Genomic DNA, 26,048 nt, shown 5'->3' with positions numbered 1-26,048 from the left:
CACAGAAAATGATTCTTTCTTGGGGTTAAAGAAATGTCCAGTGATTATAAGCATTTGCTGCCTTTGCAGTTTACCTGGGACCAATTTTCAGCAGACATATCACCCAAGTCAAACTACATTTAACTCCAGATGCAGGGAATTAGAAATCTTATTCTTGTCTTAGAAATACCTACTGCAGGTAATACACATAAACCATACAGGCACACACACACACACACACACACACACACACACACACACACACACACACAGAAATTTTCTGTTTCCAATTTCATTATTTATTTGAGAATTCTACCCAATATTTGTTTTAATGTGGTTACTCCTAACTCCTCTTAGATCTGTAATTTCTTCCCTGTAACTCCTTAACATGCTGTCCTTATTTATTCATTTAATAACCCACCAAATATACTTTGCCCTGACTATATACTCCTGCATTTGGAACCATCCTGGTTCCATAGCCTTAAAGAAAATTCACTCTTTCTACCATAGAAACCATCATCTGTCTACAGGGCTTCAGTCAGGTGCTGAGGCTTGTGAACCCCTACCTGCACTAGAATGCTGATAGGATTTATTTGGTGCAAGACTTGTACAACCAACCACAACATCTGAGAGTTCATGATTATAGCTGTTTTGCATGGGTTCTCCTTGACCTCAGTCTGCAATCCTGCATAAATAGTGCACCTTTAGAAAACCTTTCTTTGTACTAATTCAATTAAAATATACATCTTATTTTCTAATCTGTTGTCAAATACATCAATAATTTGTTCAGAAATACTGGTGTTTTGTATTCTTGTTATGCTCAGGTCACAAGGCATACCCCCTTAAAAACAAAACAAACAAACACACTAACAAACAAACGAAGAGATGACCAGGCACCACAGCTCTGATGCAAGTACTCAAGAGGCTTTTTTCAAGTTAGGACGCTGGTCTCAAACTTTGATGCAACAGGTAAGGAAAGTGACACCTAGATGTATGGGCTTAGATAGATTTTTACATCTTTACATAGAGTAAAAATGCAAACAGGGGTTTCAAGCCTTGACTTTACTTGATTGGATAAATGAGCAGGGAATATTGACCTTTATACTGGTACATAACATCTGTTCAAACCGCAAGGAAGTAACTCACCTAAAAGGGGCATGTTGAGAATGACTCACATTTTCTTAACTCTTCCTGTTATTGTAAGCAAGTCAGAATTATGTGATGCATATTTTCAACTGCTGAGAACACTTTGTGTTCTCTTTCTCAGAGTCCAAGGGTGGGGAGTCATGCCACTCTGGGGACAAACAACTAAAAATGGAGTTTGGACAGCAAGATGGAGTTTATTTCTACTACTTTGACTTCTTCATTCTCCCCTTCCACTAGTAGCTTTAGAGACTAATATTCAGCTTCTTAATATCTGGATTATCTACCCTAAATTTTTGATAATATGACCTCATCATCATTGTTTAAGAGCTTACAATATTTGCCTTATATATTATAAAAGTTTTTCATAATACATGGTCCAAAAGTGAGTAGGGGGAGGAGAATAATGAAGAGTCCCATGAGAGTGAACATAAGAGTTGTTAACCAGGGAGAGGAATCAAACAGTGAGTGGTACCAACTTTTGGAGTCTTCCCATTTCTTTTGGTGTCTGTCTGTTTTTTTCCCTAACTTTAGCCAACAATTCTCAAGTAACCCCAGAACAATTGATGCAGAAACAACACTCTTTATGTAAAGAGTTATATAACATTTTATGCTGTAGGAACACTTTCTTGCCTATTGTGAAATACTGCTTCAGCCAGAGAGTCCATGTTACACTCCAAGTGAGAGATATATTTTTCTAGACATCAAATGTCCTCATCTATATCTGCCTTTAAACTATGGTAATTCTTCTCCTTTAGTGTTAATGCAGGTATTCCAGTGCTGGTCTAGGCAATCATGGCCCTAGGATTAATTATAGGTCTAAAGGGATGGGTTTTCTTTTCTGTTTCATATGGTTCCCTCACCTTGCCCTACTAAACCTTTTAGTACACTTCTTCTGAATAAAAGGCTACTAGTGGCATTAATTGAGTCAAAATAAACACCCCTTTCAGTGCAGAGGAGTTGATAACTTCTTTGTGCTATACAGGGGTCATTCCAATTGAACAGGCCCACCATGCCTGTTCTGGGGAAATAACACATTTGGAATGTATTATGGGAATGATCCAATTGCCAATATCTAGATGTGACAAGAGGACTTGCACAGACAGACACCCTGTATGAAGATAATCTGGAATGTTAAAGCTGGACTTGTTTGTGACAATATATACATGCACAGTCTGTTTCAGAAACATTATATCCAACTATTAACCCAATGCCTCCATAAAATGGAAGCTAGAATTTAAAAAAAACCAGTGAGAGGTGGTAATTTTGTGCATAGAAACATTGAGTATTTGAAAGATTTTTTAACATCATTGACCAGATAGGATATGCTGGTTCTGTTTGTTCAAAGAAGAGTTCTGGAACTGAGGGTCCCTGGGTTGGGGTAACTGGGGATCAGGTAATTTTTGGACTAGAGAAAGGGGTCAACACAGGTTTAAGATTTATGATGACCTGACTTGGGCTGGTGGTTGGCTTGCAATTAGCCTTACTAATAGTTTGATTGGAAAGAGCAATCTGGAATCGCTACCATGGGTAATTCAGAGTGGTTGACCTGGAGAATTCACAGATTGTTTCCCATCCATTAGCATGTTTACCCTTTTCAGTGAAGCTGAGTAAACTTTGGAGTTGTCTCCCTATCAATACATTTTAATGAGATCTTCCTTTGACATTCCCCACCCCTTATTTCCAATAAGTGATGTTTCACATCCCCAGGCAGCACAGTAAAACTGTTCAGAACCCCCACATTTGTCAGTTTTCTTTCCCCATGGGTATATGAAACATTTTTAAATCTACATTTGGCACATGTACTTTTAAAGGTCTGTTGGATGTTGGTCCATGAATTGTCAGGGAGTTGTCACAAGTCTCAGAACCAGGATGTTTCAATTAGCTATTTTGTACCAGCCGGTAGGGCATGATAGACAGTCTCAGGATTTTTAATCTCACAGATCAAGTCGAAATGCTGATGTGGGTCAAAACTGCAATACATACAGTTAGCAGAGACAGTAGACTCAAGACTGAGTCAAATTTAACTTGAGCCATTTGTGCTTTTCTGAACTCTTTACATTATGTTGAATCTGTGTTCAGTGATCTTCTTTTGGGGAGAACAGGTTATCAGGTCTGGAGTGAGTTTAGTACACCCAGGCAGTGATCCTGTCCATTTTAATGACAGATAGCATGATTAGCAGGATGATTAATGGTCCTTTCCACCAGGACTCCAGTGAGTTCTGGTAAAATCTCTTCATATAATCTTCTAGTAGAAAGTTTTATGCTTCAAAAACTGGGCCTGCTTCAAAGACAGCATGTAATTTAGGGCAAACATTTTTATGAACCCACTTGGTTGCTCTGACTCTAGATATTAAGTCATCATCTTTCAATTCTGCAATAGCTGCTGACTGCAGGTTGGGTACAATGGGGGCCGGGATACAATATATGAACTCAAAGAAAGTTAGTCGCATCTGGTGAGGAGAATTCCTTATTCTATATAAGGCAAAGGAAAGAATCATCATCCAGTTCCTAGCAGTCTCTAAGGAGAATTTAGTCAAGGTCTCTTTGAATATTTTATTCATTCTTTCTACCTGCTATGAACTTGGGGGTCAATTTGCATAATGTAAATTCTAATCTGCCCCAATAAATCTTATTACATCATGGCTTATAAACAATAGCAAATACTTGTAGTTGTGCTTCCTTTACTTGATTTCTGTTAAATAAAATTTGCAGGAGGCCTGCATCTCTTACCTCACAGTAAGAAACCTGGGTCCAATTTTTTCATGAATAAGCCCCTGGACTTTTCCATGACCCTACAATTTGGGTCAAAATCTTGTTGGCCACCCCTTTATGTTCATCTATACGTAGATGAAATGGCTTATTGATGTCTGACAGTGTAGATCAGGGTCCATCAAAGGGCCTGCTTTATTTTTTCAAAGGCCCTCTATTATTCTTGTATCCAGATAAAGTCCTCAGTTTCCTTGGTGGCTTAATAGAGAGGTTGTTTAAGCATTCCAGCAAGGCTTGGAATACATAGCCTATAGAAGTCTGGAGGCCACAAGAACTCTTTCACCTATTGTGGGCTCTGAGGGTTAGGAATATTGATGACAGTTTCTTTTCTTGCTATGAAAAGCCATCACTCACTTTCCTTTAGAATATAACTGAAATAAGTGACTTCAGTCTTGCAAAACTGTGGGGCTTATTTTTTTGCAGATATTTGATACTCCAGCCCCCCCACCCCCAGAGACTGTAGGAGTTTCTAAGTCCCTTCTTGGTAACTCCTTAGATTGTGCTACATACAGGAAATTATCTACATATCAGATGCAGAAAGATTACTTCTTGATTTGTATCCCAATACTCAACCAAGTCCTCATACTGAACTTCACCAAAGATGGAGGGAATTTTTTTATAGCCTTGGGACATGCAGTTCCAGGTGATTTGTCTTTTGATGCATCTTTCAGCATCATACCACCAAAGGCAAAGGATTCCTGAATCTTGGGGGTCAGAGGTAAGCTATAAAGGCATCCTTTGGATCAAGAACAGAATACCATTTTGGGTCTCATGGCAATAAATTCAATTAGGTATAGGGATTATACACTGTGGGGAGTATATAAATCACTCTGTGGTTAACTTCCCATGACATAACTTCTGGACAGGACGTAATCCTTAGAATTTGACTTCTTCATGGGTTACACTGAAGTATTCCAGGCCAATTAGTATGGCCTGATGACTCTCACGGACAACAATTTTTGGATATGGGGAGTGAACCCTTTCATGCCTCCTGGCACTTGGGATACTAGTCGACACAAACTGGGTCAGACCCTGTTTTAGTCTCAACAAATCCTAGAGGTGGATGTTTTGCAAGGTCCATCCTCCTGCCTCTGGCCACTCTTGCGGAAATTTTCTCAAACAAACATACTAATTATGGGGAGCCGAATGGTGACTTCATATAGTCTATACTAAGTCTCAGAAGCCAGGGTAATAGTCAGCACCTGGACTGGATTGTTTTTCTGATCCAACAATTGGATCCCCCCACACACACTGAATTTGAAATGAATTTGGTCCCTGATTTTTGCTAATATATCTTTCCCCAGAAAGGAGTATGGACACTCAAGAATGGCCATCAATGAATGGGTTACCCAATCCAATCCCAGGTAAACTGATCTCTGGATAGTCCAAGAATATTGTTTGACAAGTGTGTCCCCTTGGACCCAGAACCTCTTGGAATAAAGCAGCCCTTCAGCATGGAGGAGCACCAAATATTGAGCTCTGGTATCTAAAAGGAAGTCTAGAGGCCTTTTCTCAACTGTAACTGTGACCCTGTGTTTGAGGAGCAGGTCCAAACCCCAACTGATTCTCTCAATATTTTTCTGTAATCATGGCCTCAGTCTGACTATCACTTTGGGCATTTTTAGCCCATTTCCCTTTCTTCTACAGTTGTCACATTGGTTCTTACCTAGTACTGGATGCCAGCCTCTTTTAGGCTCTTTTCCTTCAACAATCCAACAGTGCTGGCATTTCCTTTCCCATGCATCCTGCATGTTGTTAGCCAGAGGACCTTGGCCAAAACTCTATTCAATACCTATTTTGTCTTAACCTTTTCTCTATACTTTCTCTCTTATTGTATTCATTTTCTGTAATTTCCACAAAATTCCTCAACAACTTTTCTCCCAACCTTCATTGTTTCTCTAAATTCCATCTAATGTCCACGGCTGACTGATTAATGAAAGAAGCCAAAGCCACCGTACCAGAATGTCTTGCTTCCTCTGAGTATATACATATACATATACATATACATATACATATACATATACATATACATACATATACATATACATATACATATACATATACATATATATATATATATATATATATATATATATATATATATATATATATCCTCCATGACTAATTTGAGAAATTCTGCCAGGCTTTAACTAAGCCCCTACCTAGCCTCACGAACTGTGGCCAAATTCCTGGGCTGCCAAGCAACTGCTTTGAAACCTGCCTTCAGAGTCTGGTAGTAGACCTGGAGAAACGCCTTACCTTCAGCTATATTGTATTCTCAGTCAGATATTCTGAGGGGAGATCCCTCATCAAGATTGTCTGGGTTTCGGGTTATGGTGTCATTAGCTCTTGGAAAATTCTTCAAGGCCTCCAATATGAGGTACTCCTTTTGTTCAATAGTAAAAAGAATTTGCAAAAGTTGCAGATAATCATCCCATGTGGTCTGCTGAGTGAAAACAACAGTGTCTAAGAAACCAATAAATCATTATGGTTGTCAGAAAAATTGGATATTTTGCCCCTTCCAATTAAAAAGATCAGTGGTAGCAAAGGGCCAGGAATGATGAGGTTGATTACCCTATTGGTCTACAGGCCCCTCAGCCCATAGAGGCAAAAAAGTGAAGTCCCCTGGTTCTACACCTTTAGGAGACATGGTGCAACTATGCGAAGACCCTCCATCTATCCCTGAGGCCAACGCCACTGTGGCTGGAGCAGATTGTGGTGCTGGATCCAGAACAGAAGGCAATTCTTGTGCCTCGTCAAATTGTGGCACAGTTAGTAGAAGAATGTAAGGTGGAGGAAAAATAATGTCCTCAGTCATACTATCCTGTAAGACAGGGTAAAGTATAGATGTTTGTTTGGAGGTCTCTTGCTTTTCAGTCACAAAGGTTGGAACAGTTCTTGTTGAAGAAGAAAGATTAGAAAGGGGGAAAGAGGAAAGACTTAAACCAAGATTGTGTGTTGGTAGCCACATCATTCCAGACTATTATGTAGGGGACTTGATCAGGGTGTCCATGAGTCTTTTGAAACACCTTGTCTTCCTTCTACTTCTGACATTGTGGGGAGATGGAAGGTTACCTCTAGAGGCCAGCCAATGTCAAATATTAGACACTCTGAACTGCAATAAGTGAATATTTCCCCTTTCTTCACATCCACAGATTGCTTATTAACCTTGGTCCTAACTTCCTTAAAATGAGCAAAAATGAAATTGAGAGGGTAAGAGGGGGGTTGGGGATTTAGTTCAGTGGTAGAGTGCTTGCCTAGCGAGCGCAAGGCCCTGGGTTCGGTCCCTAGCTCTGAAAAAAAAAAAAAAAAAAAAAAAAAAAAGAAGAGAGGGTAAGAGGCAGTCTCTCCCATGTTGTTGGTCAAAGTCCAATACAAATAAAAACTAAGTACAACAAGAAACACAGTAGTAAACAGAAAAGTACAAATTAGCCATGTCACAAATAAAATAAAATTGAAGCCAAATATTCAGACTCAAAGACTCCTGTCTCATAAAACAAAAGCTGCAGAGGGAGGAAAGCAATTGATGGCAAGACTCCCCCTCTTTTATCAAAATTTTCTTTAACTGACAGGTGAACTCTTCACCAACCCTGGGACAAGGAACATCTTGACCCCCTTGGCTTTGACTCTCCAATTTATCTACTCTTAGCCACTCCTCTCTGCCAACCCTACAAGACCTTTCTTAAAATCAAAAGCAAGAACAGAAACAGACAACAAGCCAATATACTAAACATTCACTGTCTGTCACAAACCCTCCTGGTCAGAGGTACTGGAGGATCTTAGAAATATGGGACAGGTTCCCATAATTTTCTGAGCAGATCATGAGACCACTAAAAGACTAACAGAGATGACAGCTCTCATATAAGTACAGGAGGATCTTTATTTGAATTTGGACTCAGGGCACAATCCTTTCTGATGCAACATCCTAGGGAAGTGACACAGAGTTCTAGGGGCTTATGGTTTATATAGGGAAAATATTGCAAACGGGAGCTTTTAAGCCTTGGCAACACATGACTGAATAAATGGGTAAAGGAAAATCAACCTTTAATCTGATTGATGCATAGCAACTGCTCAAACCAAAAGGAGAGATCACACATCTAAGAAGGGTATTTTGAACTAGGAAAATGTTTTATTAAGACATCCTGTTACTGTGACCAGTTCATCCTATTATTGTGAGCTAGCCACAGCTGTTATGTCTATTTTCAACTACTGAGAACACTGTCTTGGAGCCCAAAGGTGGGAGCTATTTTACTCTTAAGATAAACAACTAAAAATGGGGTTTGGGAAGTAAGATGAAGTTTATCCTGTTAATTCGGCCATTTCATTCTCTGGTATGCTGGATGCCTCATAAATAATTATTTTAGGACAAGCTAAAGATAGAGAACTGTTTCTATTTTACAAAGGATCCTTAGTCTTCTACAGAGGAACAGCAATCAAAGAGTGGTAGAAATTAAGTAGGACTTAGAGTAAAAGCCTGTGAGGATTCCCTAGCCTGTACAGTGATCCTGAAAGAGAAGAGATAACACTACCCATGAGCAAGGTAGAAGTTTTCTAATAGTTGTAAGCTTTTACTGAACATTTTGGTAAATATTCATCACCTTAAACCCATCTTAATTTCTTGGGTGCAATCAAGGCCCTTAGCAGGATGAGGGTGAGTCTGCTGCTCTGTCAATGGCTTCAAAAACACAGATTCCATTTGTTCATGTATGTCTCCTACACTAAATAAAATAAACATGAATATATCGTAAATTATTATATGATTTATCTTATTTTTTAATTATGACTGTACATTTCTTTCAAGCCATTGATTCTCAAAGGGTAAGTTCATATAAAATAATAGAAGAAGAGTGTAATATGTTTTACTGAACTCCTATTCACGTCTGGCATGATTATATGGACGTTTCACAATAATGTACTTTCTTATCCCTTAGTCCAGAATCTGTTCATCTTCTGATAGAATAGGCTCGATCCTTCAGATTGAATTTTCTTGTTAATTGTTCATGAGAGACAGATTTAATATGTAACAATACAGCCTTATGCCAAAAATTTTATTTAACTCGGATGGAAAGTGATTGCCAAATTAAAGAAGTAAATCTGTCCAGATTTTCTATAATCCCGATGGCCTAGGGAACCCTAGACTGTGGGGGATTGTGTCCATGATGTGCAAACAGTCTTCTATAATCATTAACAGGAGTTGGCCCTGCCACCATGTTCTCTCCACCATGATGCTGTATAACTCCACAATTGAAGATATAGTCATCTTTTCCTTTTTTATAAAAAAATAACAGGAAAAGAAAAGGAAGCATAAGAGTGTATTTCTTTCTTAAGAGTTCACAGTCCACATTTGTTTAAAGATGCATCTGATGTTCTGTGGCATTGTTGCAGATGGATATCAAGGTCAATAGGTATCCACTGAAGCTTTTAGTTCCTTTTGCCTCTGACAATAAAATAGGATCATATGAATAGCACTAGAGACACTTATTTAAAAAGCACTTCTAAAACAATGAGCGGACACAGATGCCTAAGGGGCTGTTGCCTTTATTGCCCATTTTATGGCATGATTAATTGTGTGGCTTTTTAGAAACCTGCTTTGTTTTTATGGAATTGCATTAGTTGTAGATGTTTCCAACTTCTGCTTTTGTAAATTTCTTTCTGCTGTCTCATTAAAATGTGTTTGTGTTTGCACGTGTATGTGGTGTACACTTGTGCTTGTATACACATGTGTTGCATGTATTATACTCATAATATTTTACCAGCTGCTCTGAGTTCCTTGAGTGGTCACTAAGATCTCTATGTTGAGGACAAAGTGAAGGCAAACCATTCTCAAAGGTGGTTACTAGTGTTTCTCCAATGATAGATGAGTGAAAAAGTGAACCCAAAATTTCAGAAACTTTAAGCTCACTTATGGAGAATTAAGGTACTCTGGCTGCCTCTCTCAACTAAGCTTCCCCAGTCAATTTCTGGTATATGTTTTAGTAATGATTGATAATGTTAACTTTGTTCGTGCTGTCAATAAGGCTACTCCAGTTGCCTCTACTGGATGTGTGAGCTTTTAGTTTGATAATGTTTTGCTATTTATCTGCCGACTTCTTGTATTTGCCAGTTGCTATTTCATTTATTTTTGCTTGCTATATATTCTATATCCTCATCAATTTGAAGCAAAACTCATGGCTAGTAAGACTGTTTTCTTATCAAGATCATTGTGGTAGAGGTCAAATGTCAAGCCTAATTCTTATTGAATTTGGCGGTCATTAATTGGCAAGGCTGTCTGGCCAATGAGCACCAGATATCTGGTTCTCTTTGTGTTCAATGCGACCCAGTGAGAAAACCTTAAATGGTAAACTTAGCATGATGAAATATCTAGCTTTTACCTGTATCCTGAGAATCAAAACAGCTGAAACTCAGATCCTTATACTTTTGTAAATAAACGGTCACCCAGTACCTCATATGCTACCTTTGATCTCATGATCTTATGGAAGCATCATAGTACATAGGGTAAGAAGGTGAACTCTCCAGAGATCTGTTACCCTATAATGACATCCTTTGCAAGGAGCAAAGGATGGAAAGAAAAATGTTTCAATACTTCCTTTAAAGGCAAGGTTCCAGTTGCCTAAATTCATTCCACTAATCATTTCCTCTACAATATTCCACTAGATCCTCACAGCACCAAACTTTTAAGAGCAGAGACTCTTTGAGGCATAAATGGCAACAATCTAGTCCTAGATGGAAGAGATCCATGAAACTAATATAAAGAGAAAAATTCTGTCGTCCTGACTGTACAAGGCCAAGTAAACCATATCTTGAACTTTGGCCTCTTTGGCATCATGAATGTGTTTTAACCCTATAGAAAATCCAGATACTAACCTTATACATGACCTCTATCTAAGGCAGAAACAGAAAGCCAATACCTTCCTCTATCTGACCAAAGAAATAGATAGTGAAGAGTAAGCACAAGTGCTGTGGACTGTATTTTTAAGCTCAGTAATTCTACAGGTGCTCAGTCTCTCTCTAGTACTGGCCCTCAAATCTACCCAGGGTGTTAAGAATAACCCAGTGTATGTATCTTATAGCGTGATACTTATAGCAATCTCAGGATATTCTTGGGGCATATAATTTCTGGCTACCTTAGTATTTGTTCAGATTCTTATTTAGATATTCCTGTTTTCTGTTTTCCTTCTGAAGAATGAAGAAAAGAAAACTGCAGCAGAACTTTGCCTAGAAAGCCCCATTTTGTCTGTTCTAACCTCTCTCCCTAGGCTGCCCTGTGTTTCTGCTTGAGACAGTGTCTAAAGAGGCTAGAAGTGCTGGATAAGATTTTTTTATTCATTGGTGTGTATTAGATACATAAACACTGGCCTTATTAACAAACAGGTCATGGGACTATTCAAAGTGTGGACAATCACAGGTGGAATTATAAATAGTTGGAACAATGAGAGCTTCCCATCATATTTAAATACCCTTGTTGGGAATACAAATAAAAGAATTGTCTGTGTTTTCCAAGAAAAAGAATGGAATTATCTGGACAGAGATAGCCTTTGCCCCTACTGGTCAAAGGTGGCAACAGAGGGGAGGGTGTTATGTATTAGTGTTCTCAAAAGACAGAACTGGTAGATTGAAAACACTCATACTCATACTCATACACACACACACACACACACACACACACACACACACACACACACCAAACCATTGATTTAGTAGACTGACTAACACCAGTTTTCTTTGTAGTTTAATAGGTGTCTGTCTATAGAAAGGCTGAGAATCTAGTCCTTATTCATTGAACAATGCTGCATATCTATCTCTCCAGTACTAATTTGGTACAATAGTCCATGAGTATTCTTGATGAACTTTTGGTCATTAGTTTATATTTTAACTAGACTGCAGTAATAGGATAGTCAGACTTGCCAGGAAGACTGAGGAAAACCAGACAAAAACAATAGCTTCCTGTTTCCATATGATGGTAGTAAGTCAGTTTTTACCAGAAGTCGTGGCCTAGAAAAAAGGTGAGTTTTCCAGTTTCAAATAATTTGATTTTATTTGGGATTTTGTTGGTAATAGGTGTACTCAAATTGATAAGTAGGAATAATCACTATATCATGTTAGAGGTCTGTGTGGTGGTTATGGTAGTGGAGATTCTGGTCTTGGTGGTGGTAGTAGTGATTGTTGTGGTGAGGAAGAGTGATATTGCTGGAGGAAAGGCTTTATCACCCATAAAATAGAGTGTTGAACAATATAATTGATGTGAGTATAAGACAGCCTTCTTGGCAACAAACTTGGCCTAACCAAAAGAATTCTGTGAGTCCTGAGAAGTTCTCCCTACAGCTGGAGATGTAAATGGTTTTCATAAAATATAGGACTTGGCTAAAAGAAATTTCAATCCCCCATATTTCACAATTTTAACTTTTACTCTATTTCAAAGTGGTAGATGGAAAATGTCACATTACAGGATTGTTTCAGTGCCTTGACCAAATACCAGACAAGGAAACTTAATGGAGGAGATGTCTATTTGGCCTCATGGGTTAAGGGAATATAGCCCATTCAGGTAATGTTAGACTGAGGGTACCTCTTTGGCAGAAGTATGTATATACTGTTTGTCCATAGGAGCAGGTAAGGGAGTTGGAGAGGGAGTTTCTTAATTTCTTTTTTTTAATCAGTACAAAACATCAGATCATTAAATTCTCCCCAAACTGGATTATATTATCCTCCAAATTTAACAATGTATGTCCTCTCTCCATTCACACACAGGCACACAGACATGCACACACACACTTGGACAAACTCTCTGCCTCAAGTCACTGAATGTTTCCTCCACAATTAACTGACGATTACTTCTCAGTTGATCCTTTCCGAAAGTTCTTTCACATACACACATTGAAGTGCCTGTCACTAATACATCAGGATTTATTAATCTAATCAATTTGACCATCAAATTAATCATGTTCTGATGATTTTTAAAACATTTTATTTTTCTTCTAACTTCACAATCTATGTAGGAAAATGAATATATGTCCCTACACACACACACACACACACACACACACACACACACACACACACACACACACACATACACATTCATTTTCAGATACCATGGAGTTTTCTCATTAAGGGTAGCTGTGGATGCCAGTTCTAGTAGCTTTTAGCTGTCACAATCATATTCTCTCTCATTCTCTAAATACTCAGATTTTCTTTATTTCTTCAAAATGGGCATACATTTTCCCTCCTTATAAGGTTATCATGGGATTTAAGTAAGAAAACTTGGAAAATGCTGATTCTTCTAGGGAGAATGAAAAGATTACCTAAGTATCATGATTGGATCTCAAAATTACTGTGTTTTTAAAAAGTGAATATATTATTTCCACAAAGTCCTGACACTTTTGAAGTTGCTTTTAAGTCATTTTTATACACATCTATATAAACATCCAACAGATGTTGTGTGTAACATTGAACTGATGTGTGTAAACATTTAGCAGATGTTTTTAAACGTCTGTTGGAAAACAGAGCAGATTTTCTTTGTTGAGGGAAAATGATATCTTCAATATTCTTCAATGGTTAATCATGGATTTTATCTTAAACTCTCAGGTATCTACTTCTTGTTAGCACTGGAAAGTAGAGAATCATGATCTCCTTGACATGATGAATTTTGGAGGTTCCTTTTTTCCATAATGGTCTTCAAATGTTAATGTTTATAGATGTCAATCTATACTAGTGATGATAGCTAAAAATCTTAAAAAAATACATAAGATTCTTATTGTCTTCTTCTGTGAAAAGGCCCTCAAAGGTATTAGTACCTAAAGCCTTAATCCCACTGACTGAAAGGTGGAAGTAACATTCAGGCTGTAAAACTTGATCTGTAGACAGCACCACCTGCCCAAACTAAAACAAAGGTCTAATCTATCAAAATCCATAGTCCTGAGAAAGTCTTAATTTGTATCAAAATTGCCTTTTGTTGCTATATAGTTGCTTCTGTCTAACTGTTCAAGTTAACTGAAGTATGTCAACCCAGGACATGGTGTTATGCTTAAAAGCTTGCCCTGAGAAATGCTGGAACTATGCTAGGAACCTCAACAATCAGTGCAGTCATCTGCCTCCTAAGACAGTTCACTTGCTTAAACCCATGTCTGAACAATGTTTTATGGTGAACATCCCATAGTACTTCTGAATTAATTTTCCCAAGTAAATGCTTATAATTTGGTTTAGCTTGATTATGTAGAACTTATGCAAATTCTGGCACAAGTTTGGAATAATAAGATTTGTCTTCTAGGGAATCTTCTCTCTCTCTCTCTCTCTCTCTCTCTCTCTCTCTCTCATACACACACACACACACACACACACACACACACACACACACCTGCTCCTTGATTCTTTCCTTCTTTATCTACATCCTGGCTGTCCTGAGTGACTCAAACATGAGCTCTATCTATCTCATGCACTCTTGTTGTCTTAATATTCTACCTCACCACAGAACAACACAGTAGAGCATCAGAACTTAGACAGAGCCATGAACCAGTAGATGTTTCTGCCTTTTCAATTGATCTTTCAGATGCCTGTTAAAGTGACAGAGTATGCTCAACACACATGATCAGGAGATAACAATGTCTAGTTCCTAGTAGTTCCCTCTTTTCTTCAGAGCATATGATTTTGAACTACAACTAATGTCAAAATGAATGTGGACAAATTTATTTCTATGTTTACACATTTGTTTAAGTTCCAAACTAGGTAAGACTAGGCACAATAAGAGATTACTAAACACTAGAAACATATTTTAAAGTGTGATCCTATAGTGACAAAATGAAAACTATGTGAATGACATCTGTGTTTTTCTCTGAAACTAACTTGTGCTTCTACATGCATGTACTTGTGTCCTTATTTGTGTGAGTGCATGTGTTAAATGTGTGCAGTGACGGTTGTACATGTCTATGTGTATGGGTCAGAGAATATTGGATTTCCTGCTCTGTCACTGTCAGCTTCATTCTTTTGGGACAGGATCTGTCATTGAGCCTGGACCTACTATGGGAGCCAGGAGTCACTAGTTTTCCTCCTGTCTCAGCTTCCAAAGCACTCTTGGGCTGCAGGTGCATTACAGTCAGGCTTAGTACTTTGTATGTTTCCTTAGTTCCAAACATAGGTCAATTAACTTGTGTAGCAAGTACTCTTAACTCGCTAGCCCTCTCTCAAAACATGGTGCTACCTTCTGGAGACCACAGTTGTGATTTAGCAACAAACTTGAAAATTAACTTGTTGGCTCCTGGGAGGGGAGGTTAAGGCTGCGGTGGTGGATTTCAGGTGGACACAAGAAGGCGAAAGCAGCAGTTGACAAACATGGACGGTGTCCTGGCCCTGGTCTGCCTCCACTAAGCCAAGCTCACCTTCGGAACCAACTACCCTGGGGCGTCAGATGCGCAGGGCCCGCGAGCGCTGAGGAGAAACAGTGATCACATCTCCAGGACAGCTGGTCTCGAGTCTCAGGCCATTCAAGCAGGTAGGGCTTGCTCTCGTGCCTTCACACTCTAAACCCCCAGGCGAGAAGATGTGGTCATCCAGGCCCTTGCCTTGCAGCCTCCCACCCTTTGGACTCCGCGCGGCCTCGGGAGAGTCGCCCAGCGCCCCAAGGGCCAGAGCAGGAGATGAGATCTCGGGTCCGCAGGCTGCCTTCGCCCTCCAGTATGGTCTGGTGGGGTAGCCGCCCCTGAAGCCCTCTATGGACCCAGTTCACAACAGCACAGCGGCTGACAGCAAAGCCCGGTGGGGCCGCTGCCTGCACTCCTCTAGGAGCAGAGGATTTTGATTTGATTTTGTTTTCAGAGGGAGGGAGGGAGGGAGGGAGGAAGGAAGGAGGGAGGGAGGGACAACTCCCAGCCTCTCCATCCCGTCCTCTATGCTCTGGCTGTCCAGACACCAATGCCCAGGAAGGTGGCGACAGGCGGGCTGTGGGGACTTTTCTGGTAGATTCCTGCAGAGGTGCGCGAACTAGGAGTCTGCCTTGCCGCTGTCAAGGTTCTCGCAAGCTACACAGCGCCCCGAAGAGCTTGCCGCCGACCTTGGCCCGCCCCAGGACGCTGGACCACCGGCTGCCACCACCTGGATCTTTGTGCCCGGGTCGGTGAGTTGCACGATGGTGCGCAGAAGGCAGGCGACCCTGGCCAGCGGAGTGGCGGAGGCAATGGTAGCAGGATCCCCAGTGGCGTGCCATTACCCACTGGGCACGATTGCTAGCGGCAGCGCAGGAAAGGCCACTTCTGAGGCTCCTGGGAGCGCATTCAGCGGGGCCAGTTCACAGCCGCAAATCTGTCATCAATGAAAGGGCAAGATGCAGCTGGTGGCTGACCTGCTCCTGCTGTCCAGGGAGGTTTCGAAGGCCCCGCCTCCCCTGGCGCTGCTGAGGAGTCCTTACAGCAGTGCCCAGACACCATCACCGTGCGCAACGAAGGGCTGTGCATCCTAACCCACGACAGGCAGAGCCAGCTCAACATGGGCCACTTCAGAGACGCGGGGGATTCTGGCGGCAGTCTTGTGGAACTGAGCCACTTGGTGATGTCGCTGACCTAGTGTTCCGCTCAGGCCTTTCGGACTGCTACCATATGAGTCACTGATGCTATAGGGTGTAGGAGAGCTGTGCTGTGATGCGAGACACCCTATGGCAGACATGACCCCACAGTTGTTGCTAGAGGTGCCACACGGCTTGTCTCTTAAGTTCAACTTCCTGATGAATGCTGGTGCCCTGTCCAGAGACAAGTCACAGAATCACTTCTCGAACTAACAGTTCAAGTGCATGAGCTACAGTGCATCTGCGATGTTAGCATGTGTGTGCAAAGTGAAGCCAGCGCCTAGGGAGCTGGTCTGCAGTCATTACCCGCTCTTCAGTTGGCTTTTGGTACAGGTGATGAATGCTTTGATGGGCTTTGCCACGGAGCCTCAATTCCGGGGTCCCACAGCTGCTGTGAGCACTGAGTTCAAGGCGGTACAGATCTCCACCCTGGGAAGTGCCATAGCTGTGGTGTTGGCCAGCAGGCTCTTGACCCAGTGCCTCAGGAATCTGGCACAGTACCCTGATGGGTGGGTCAAGATTTCCCACCAAAGGGAGAACCTTAGGAACTCAGCCTGTGCCTTGTCTGAAGGCTGCACCCTCTCATCTCAGGCATTAAGGGAAAGGACTTTAACGCCAGTGAATTCTGATTCTGTAAATAAGCACTCTTCTGCACCTTGCCCACACAGTCCCCATACTCATTTTTATTTTTCACCTCAAGCTAAACGAAGACATTTAACCCCTCCTCTCTCTCTCTCTCTCTCTCTCTCTATATATATATATATATATATATATATATATATATATATATATATTAGGTAACACTCCTCTCCCATGTTAATACTCAAGAGGTAATTTACAGAAGCCAAGGCCATGCAGTCAACATGTATACAGAGGACACAGGTGTCTACCAGGCCACTACAGGAACTGAGATATAGATAAGATGGGGAGTGTGCTGGCTTCAGGATTACACTTACACACTCTATCCCCGCAATTCACTTATTAATGGGGTCATGGGTTATTTTTTTCTTTTTAATTAAATGAAAGGTTACCTTATTTTTCATTCCTATAAACACCTACCTTTTTGTATGTCGTTATTTTTATTGAATTAGAGTATACATGGTGTAAAAATGGTATGACTTTTCCATATGATTTGGAAGTGGGGAAAAAGCTACTGTGTGTGTGTGTGTGTGTGTGTGTGTGTGTGTGTGTGTGTCTCATTTTTGAAATTACACTATAGAGTGATTTTTCCCCCAATGTAAAGTTTTTACCCTACATGTACTGGAGTATTTATTTCATGTATTAAATTGTTAGGCTTCTCAAAAAAAAAGAAAGATAGAAAAAGAAGAATGAAAGAAAGAAGGAAAGAAAGAAAGAAAAAAAGAAAGAAAGAAAGAAAGGAAGGAAGGAGAAAGAACCTACATAAGCAAATCTCCTAAACATGAAGACTATATTGAACAGAAATAACAACCTGTATGGTATGGTGAGCAAAGTTTTTATATCATAGGTACCTGCCTCATCATGCAGTCCTTTGTATCCATTGAATCTTGGTGAATATATACAATTACCATCTCCTCTGCAACAGCACTGCAGTGACATGCATGAATACAGCAGCACCTATCACTGTGTATTCTAGGCTCAAACCTCAGCTCCTCATGACTGTAAAGATCCTGAATGATGACTTTCAATGGTTTCCATAAGCAGCAAAATTGTCTAGAAAAGACCTTATAAACATTTGGTCTTGATGGAAATCCTGCTGTTTGTTCCTTCCAATTCAGTCACTTTGTTCACCTTTCCTTCCTAAGAACATATTTTGCACTATCATCTAGTTGCGACATGCTGTTATACTGACTGCATTCCACAGTCTTATCCTAGAAAGTAATCCATTAAACAACTGTACATACTGACCAGATAATCCAAATGTGGAGCTGGGAATCTTGATATTGTATTAATGGAGAGTATCTAGGACATAGGCAGCTATACAGAAGATTAAGAGTATTTATGGTCCACAACAGGCTGAGAGTTGCACTATTTGATAAGCCCCTTAGTGCTGAGAGTGGGGCTGATAATTCATTAATTCTTGGTGATGAGTTATCCTTATTATTCTAATTGTTGCCTTGTTTCCTCAGAACAATTTGTGCCTGGAGCAAAGGTTCGGAAGTGCCAATACAGCTGCAGAATCCATGCTCTACCTCCCTGTGAATAGGGTCTAATTATTGCTGCTGTAGGCTGGCTGTGTCACTTGTACTGCCTTGGGCTGCACACAGGTTTCTGTAGTAGTGCTGTAAATATGTCCTCATATCTTCTCAGGAAAGAATAATAATTTTCCTGTGTGCTGATCATCTTTTCAACTCATTTTTGCTAGCTTAAGGCTTCATCTGTTTTATGTTAGCTAGATCTCCCACAGCTCACCTGTCCTTCCAATGCTATCTAATGACAATTGGCAAAAAAAATACCTATCTCTTACTGCGTTCTACCAAGGGCCAAGAAAATGTTGATTGCCAACTGTGCACTGTCTGAATGCCACAGTTTTCAGATTAAATATTGAGGTTTACAGTATCTGATTTATATTGTACAAGAGAATCACATCCTTTAGGAAACCTGTACACCTGATTCTTTTTACCATGTGACTAGTCTTCCTTGCATAGGAACTGTAGGGATTTCCCTGTTGTCACTCAGTCCAATATCCTGTTGTGTACCTACTCTCTGGGAACAGAATCATTCTATCTTGGAGGAAGGCTGATTAAGACTCTGGAGTGAGTGAATCTTACAAATCACAGAATGGAAAGTCTTAGGAACCTCCTGAAACTTAGAATATTTGCAAGGCAATGTTCAAAGTTACAGACAGTTATGGATTCTGGGAAAGGACACTGTCCAATCAAGGTACTGAAAGGTTTGCAGAAATCTCTGTGCATGCAATTTTCATGAGCTGTTACCCATTCTAGGGTAGCTTTAGTAGAGATTCAGCTCCAAGTTCATTAAGTAACTCCTCATTAACACTATAAATAATCCCAATAAACCTGATGATTCACTAACCTAGACTTAGCTGGAATCCTTTTCTTAGCCTCTCATTAGTGTCTTTTCTGGGGTGAATAAACATATGTACATGTATCCTCTTGAATAGTTTATGCAGTAACCACTCTATCCTCAGTGAATCCCCACAGTCATCTGTCCTAGCTTAGCACATTGGCTTGTTGAAGATATGAACTTTTGCCAAGTGGATGTTGGCTTTGGAAACTCAGGACTGAAAATTCCTGTGTACCTTACCACCTTGGCCCTGTCTGGTATCTGACTACAACTTGAACATTTCCAGATTTCATTTATGTGTATTTATTTCTTAACTAAACATTTCCATCCCACTTTTATTTTGAGCAAATGTGGAATTCAGAAAAACTCTAGAGTTCTAACTTTGTCCTATTTAAGTGAGGTTCAACTATCAATGTGACATGACTTATTTAGGGAGAGAAAACCTTATATGAAGCACTACAGAAAACAAATTGCCATCTGGGCATGTTTTTCTTGATTACTAATTCCTGTACGAAGATACCACCATGAATGGTCCTATCCCTGGGTCGGTGTTCCTGGGCTATATTAGAAATGTAGCTAAACAAGCCAATAACCAGCATTCCTGTATACTACCCATTTCAGTTCCTGACCCAAGGTTCATGCTGTAAGCTGCCATGGATTCTCTCAATGAAGCAGAGCTATAAGGCAAGTAAATCTTTTCCTGTCCATGGTGTTTTGGTTATGATATTTTATTCCATAGCAGCAGAAAGCAAGATGGAACAATGCCTTGATACATAGCAGAATCTAAAATACAGCATAATATCAAGAGCTTCAAAATGGAATTGGGTGACAAAAGACAAGAAACTGAATGTAATACAAATACTTTAAATATTGGAAAGAAAACGAACCAGAGCAGGCTGGGAAGACTCTTGCTGTGAAAGAATAAGTTGGGTCAAACAACTTACATTCAAAACAGTTAGCATTATAGTCTTTGTCTGTGATTTCCATATTGAGGAATCAGAGATACTTGCTTCTTGGGGTTCACTGATCTTCCACTCTAGTGAAATTCCCAACTTATAGGCTAGTAAGATAGTATGTCTTAAAAAACAAGAGGAATAATGACTAAGAAGTAGAACCTGAGGTATCTTTTAGGTTCTATATGCACATACTTGTGCACCCTGAACATGTGAAGCTACACACATGTAAATATGCACACGCAATCAGACATGCATACCCTTTGACAGAAAAAAAGCCACTGTGTCTAAATGTTGAAGGAACTGTTCTATGTCTCCCTGAAATTCTGAGCTGCCATTTAGAAGCAACACATTATGTTATTCATTATTTTTCCGACCACTCACTTTTTTTCAGATGTTCTCAAAACTCTGTATTATAGACCATTCACTTTTGTACCTTTAACAGTAGCAAACAAAACCAGGAACCAAACTAAACCAAACCAAACCAAAACCAAGGATTTCATACTCATGTTGTGTTATTGTTGTTGTTGTTTCATTTTGCTTTGCTTAATGGTTGCTGGAAGCTTCTTGTGACCATGGACTGCAACTTTACCTGTTACTATTGACAAATCACACTCCAATGGTTGTCTGATGTATTCTCTGTCATCATTCTTTGCAAGAATGGTGTCTGCACGCCCTCTGGAGAACCACAACATACAGAAGGTCACAGTCTTATGGGATTCTCTGCCAAATGTGGTGCTCATCTCCGAAAATCATTCTCAGAAGAAAACTTTGCAAGCACTCTGTCAGTAGCAACTTGAGTATGGGAGACATGAGATGTATAACACAAATGGGAGAAAGATTGAAAAGCTGCAGTAGATAGAGGGACTCCAAGAAAGATGAAGATGGATGAAAATCACACACAGACACAAAGTAAACATTTACACATCAGATGGATAGCATAGACACACATACAAGTATTTCACATATAAACAGATGGCACACATACAGACACAGCACACAGAGAGAGACACCATACACAGACAGGAAGAGATGCACTACACAGAGATAAACACACAGAAAGCTGTTACAAACATACACATTTAGACACAGCACATACAATACAACACATCATACATATACCACACATAAGAATAGAAGCAACTTTTTCACATAAGAAGAGTTAGTCAAACAATCACATCTAGGCAAAGTGTATTTTGTATTTAGTTATTCTTCAGTTCACTACACAAACTGGAGACTGATTTGGGTCCCATTCTATATCATAAGCTATTTCCTAAGTATTTTGAAGAGTCTAAGGATAACAAGTAACAGGCTGATCAAATCCAATGAAAAACATTCATGTTAGACAGACCAGTATGAGGTGATACTCAGAAACACAACATATATATCTAAATTCAGATATTATAAGGAAAGAAGACAAAATGAAACTCCTTGATAGTAGAATGGAAACATGTGTTAATTATTATTAATAAACCCAAAGTAATTAAAATTCGAGTGAACTGTTAGATTGTCCAGTAGGTAGAAATTAGCCTCACTTCAATATTTTAGTATAAAATAACAATGCTTTATACATTTTTGAACTATAACTTTGGAGAGCAGTACAACTTTTCGAAAAACCCAATCCAGGTTTTTTTTTTTTTTTAGAATGGCTAAACAGAAATTAATGCTTTGTTTTGGTGTGGGGATTGGGGGCATTGGAATGGTGTTTGTATGCAAGTTTATATGCATATTGTTTGTGTGTGTGTGTGTGTGTGTGTGTGTGTGTGTGTGTGTGTGTGTGTGTGTATAGGTCAACTTGGATGCACTCATCAAGCACCATTTAGCTTGGGTTTCTCTTTTTTTACCCTTTCTGAAAGAGGGTCACTTACTCTTTGGAAGCATCCTAAGTAAACCAGAACCTCCAAGGAATCTCCTGTTTCTGCTCCCCCAGTATATAGAAATTGTAAGTGTATGCACCATGTTCACCTCTTTGCAAGATGCTGGGATCCAACTCAGGTCCTCATGCTTTTGAAGCAAGCACTTTACTGATTAAGTATCTTTCCTCATACAAAATTAATGGGTCTTATGTGAATTTGAAATTTAGTTAGTGCTGGAAGTAAGCTGACCAGGAAATAACATTTTTCATGTTGGGGTAGCATTGATCCATGGAATATTTTGTCCTTCCTTGGCTTTAGCTTCATGGTGGCTGAGCCATTGGTGGCTTTCTTTCAGAAACACTTATCCTTAATATAGTTTGGTACAATGAGTGGAACAGGACAGTGGTTAGGATTCTGGGGGTGTTGTTTAGAAAATATAACCCTGAAATTAGCCAACAATCCCACTGATAGGAACAAGGATAGAACTGTCTGTTAAGTAACAAATCCCCTTTGTTGTAAACTACTAGATTTCTGCCAAGAATTTGGAGCAAGGTCCAAGAGTGGGTACATTTTAATTGATATAAGAAAGAACATTCCTAGGATTTTAAAATTTTGCATGTTTGCTCCAGTGTGCTGAGACCAGAAAATATTTCTTGTAACAGACATTTACATAAATAAAAAAAATCTTGCTTTGTGATTACTTAGTCATGAGCTTGATTCCCAGTTACCCTCCTTCTAAAAGTGTAAATGTGGTGTTGTATGTTTTAATCCCAAAGATGGGAAAGTAAAGATAAAGAGATCCCTGGGTGGGTTAGACTGCTAGGAGAGTTCCAGGCCAGTGAAAGACCCTGCCTAAAAATAAAAATGAAGCCATTTATAAGAAACAATGCCTGTGTGAACTCCCTCCTCTGGTATAACACAAACACACACGCGCGCGCACACACACACACACACACACACACACTCACTCACACTCACACACATACACACCACTACAACACACCACCAGGGAAGCAACACAAGAATCAATTGATGGATTTCTTGCTGTTATTTTTCCATAATGAGTTTTCAGTTTTGTCAGGTTCGCCTATCAAATGTTGTTTATCTTAAAAAGTCAGAGAAAGAAACAGCTAATTAAGACTTTTAAGATTGTTTATTATCCATACTTTTAGCAGGTTTCAGATGTTAATGCTGTTAAGATGGAGAATATATGAACTCAAAGCTATTCCATTTGAGTTAACTTTAAAGAAAAGAAGCAACAATATTACCTTACATGTAAAATCACTCCTACTCTAATGTATGACCTTCACATTTTTTAGTGATTATGCAAGCCTAGAATATTTTACACATATAAAAGGAAGCAGAATAAAAGTTCAGCCTCATCTTAAAAACCACCAATTAGGAGTCTATTTACTGAAAACAGGCAATGAGACCTAAGTCTAAAGACCCGTTACTGGGTGTGTAATCACAAAGTTAAGAGGGTCAGTGAAAAAATATTGTTTTGTTTCAGGGGAATTCTTTGCTAGTCAAGGATATTAGGAGTGTCTTATGTTAGCAGGCAGAGGTCACAGGCAAAAGGTACTAGACAAACACAGACATTCTAAATGGGATAATATGCACACTGTCAAAGAGAGGTGTGTCAGGAAATTAAAAGAAAGACGGGGCTATGGTGCCATACTGGAGAGTACAAAATTACTGGAAGTTGTTTTTAGTACCTGCTATGAGTCACACTCTGGAATATTTACTTTATTTTGTAATTCTATGAGATAGGATCCATTTTATAAATGACAATATGTTGAAAAATCTGAAATTAACAAGGACTTAAAATGGCTAATTCCAGTTTAGTTATATATTATGATATTGTAATTTGTCCTATTTTAACAAGATAATTTTCTAAATTTTACTCTACTTTTTTTTCCTCCATCTTTATTAAATTGGGTATTTCTTATTTACATTTCAATTGTTATTTCGATCCTGGTTTCCAGGCCAACATCCCCCTAACCCTTCCCCCTTCCCTTCTATATGGCTGTTCCCCTCCCCATGCTCCCCCCACTACCGCCTTCCCCCCAACAATCAGGTTCACTGGGGGTTCTGTCTTGGCACGACCAAGGGCTTCCCGTTCCACTGGTGATCTTACTAGGCTATTCATAGCTACCTATGCAGTTGGAGACCAGGAATATTTTTATTTTAGAATTTTAACTCCTTCACAAAGGGTAAATGTTTTAAAATATAGAGAATTCAGATATTTGTATTATTCCTATATGAGAAAGTTTGGCAAACAATTTGGGGATTATGTTTTTTTGAGAAAAAAAAGACCAATTGATTCAATGATGGTTAAATATATTCTTGAACTTTCTGTCTAGTGTAGACTTTTCAGATGGTTATTAAAACAATTTGTGCTTCTGTTCGTGAAGATACTATTAGCACCAATCTGAAAAATCAAAGAAGCGTAAATACTGGCCCAATGGATCTCTTAGAAGTTTCTGGGGAAGGTGACAAGGTATTCCTTAATTCCAGCATGTTTTGATGAACACTGAGGTTAAAGAGTCTTGCCACAGAGGTGTATTTTTCATTATCCTAGCACAGAAGTCAGCCTCCCTTTAAAAATACTAAACATTATACATTTAAAACCACTGTTTCTGAACTCAGTTTGACAATTTTAACTGTGTTCTGCTACCTTTTTTTTTACCAGATTTCATGTATTTCAAATGTTTCTGTTTTGTATTTTTATAATTCCCAAGCTAGAAGTTGCTAGCACAAAACATGCTACAACTTGAATCCAATAATGCTTTAAAATTTGTTCTACCAGGTTAATTGATTCCATTATTTTATAGGTCTGCCTCACTCAATTCTCCATGGCTTCAGTACAATGTAGCCCAATTCTCTGACAGAACATAGCATGATAGAGTATTTCATATCATATGAAACCTCATGAGTACAGTCCTTACAATATATATTTTTCATGGCATTTTGTTTTTCCAAATACTTTCAATAATTGCATATTAAGCTTTGTATGGAGTAATCTACGGTTTCTCCAGGGTACATATGCTCAGTAGTTACTCCCAAACCATATCTTGCAACCTTACAAATAATTGGTCCTGTCTGAGATAGGAACAGCTGTTTCTTCAGGGGCCATTTTTGTGTTTGTCATTTGTTCATTACTGTAAGAAAACACTTAACCCAAAAATTTAAGATAATAGATTCTTCATGACAGCAGGGGAATTTCAGGTAGAAGCAAAGTCACAGCAGTAGCTTGCTTTTTAATAATGTCTTTGCTAGTTAAGTTACACACACACACACACACATATATATATATATATATATATATATATATATATATATATATATATATATATATATATATATATATAGTCCCGCACTACGTCTCGCCAGCAGGAACGACGCAGCACACACAGGATCCTACTCAGAAAAGCTTTAATGCGTCTTGAGAGGGAGAGCATAAGCTTACAATGCGGAGACGCCGAGTGAGGAGTAACCGTCCCTTATATAGGAAACTATCCTCGCCAAGGACGTGTCACTCTCTGACTGGTTGCTGCCAATTATGCCAGATGACGTACCAAAACGTATGTGTCCCTTTGAGTAGGGAAGTTACCAGGCTCCTGCCTATTGCCCTTTTTACTAGGTGCATTCTGCCGGATGCCGGTGCCATCTTGTAATGGAGTTTGTGAGGACAGCTCCTCACATCTGTGAGGACAGCTCCTCGGACAGCTCCTCACATCTGTGAGGACAGCTCCTCGGACAGCTCCTCACATCTCCCCCTTTTCTGTTTTT

General features: G+C 39.4%; 1 pseudogene; it reads left to right on the top strand.

Annotated features, from left to right (window-relative positions):
* Positions 1–864: 864 nt before the first annotated feature.
* Tlnrd1-ps1 (talin rod domain containing 1, pseudogene 1) lies at positions 865–26,001 on the top strand (annotated as a pseudogene).
* Positions 26,002–26,048: the final 47 nt, after the last annotated feature.

The sequence above is a fragment of the Rattus norvegicus genome, chromosome 13 (genome assembly GCF_021556685.1).
Source record: "Rattus norvegicus strain SHRSP/BbbUtx chromosome 13, alternate assembly SHRSP_T2T, whole genome shotgun sequence".
Taxonomy (NCBI): domain Eukaryota; kingdom Metazoa; phylum Chordata; class Mammalia; order Rodentia; family Muridae; genus Rattus; species Rattus norvegicus.
Note: the sequence above shows the minus strand (reverse complement) of the source record. Positions and strands in the feature narration are given on the sequence as shown.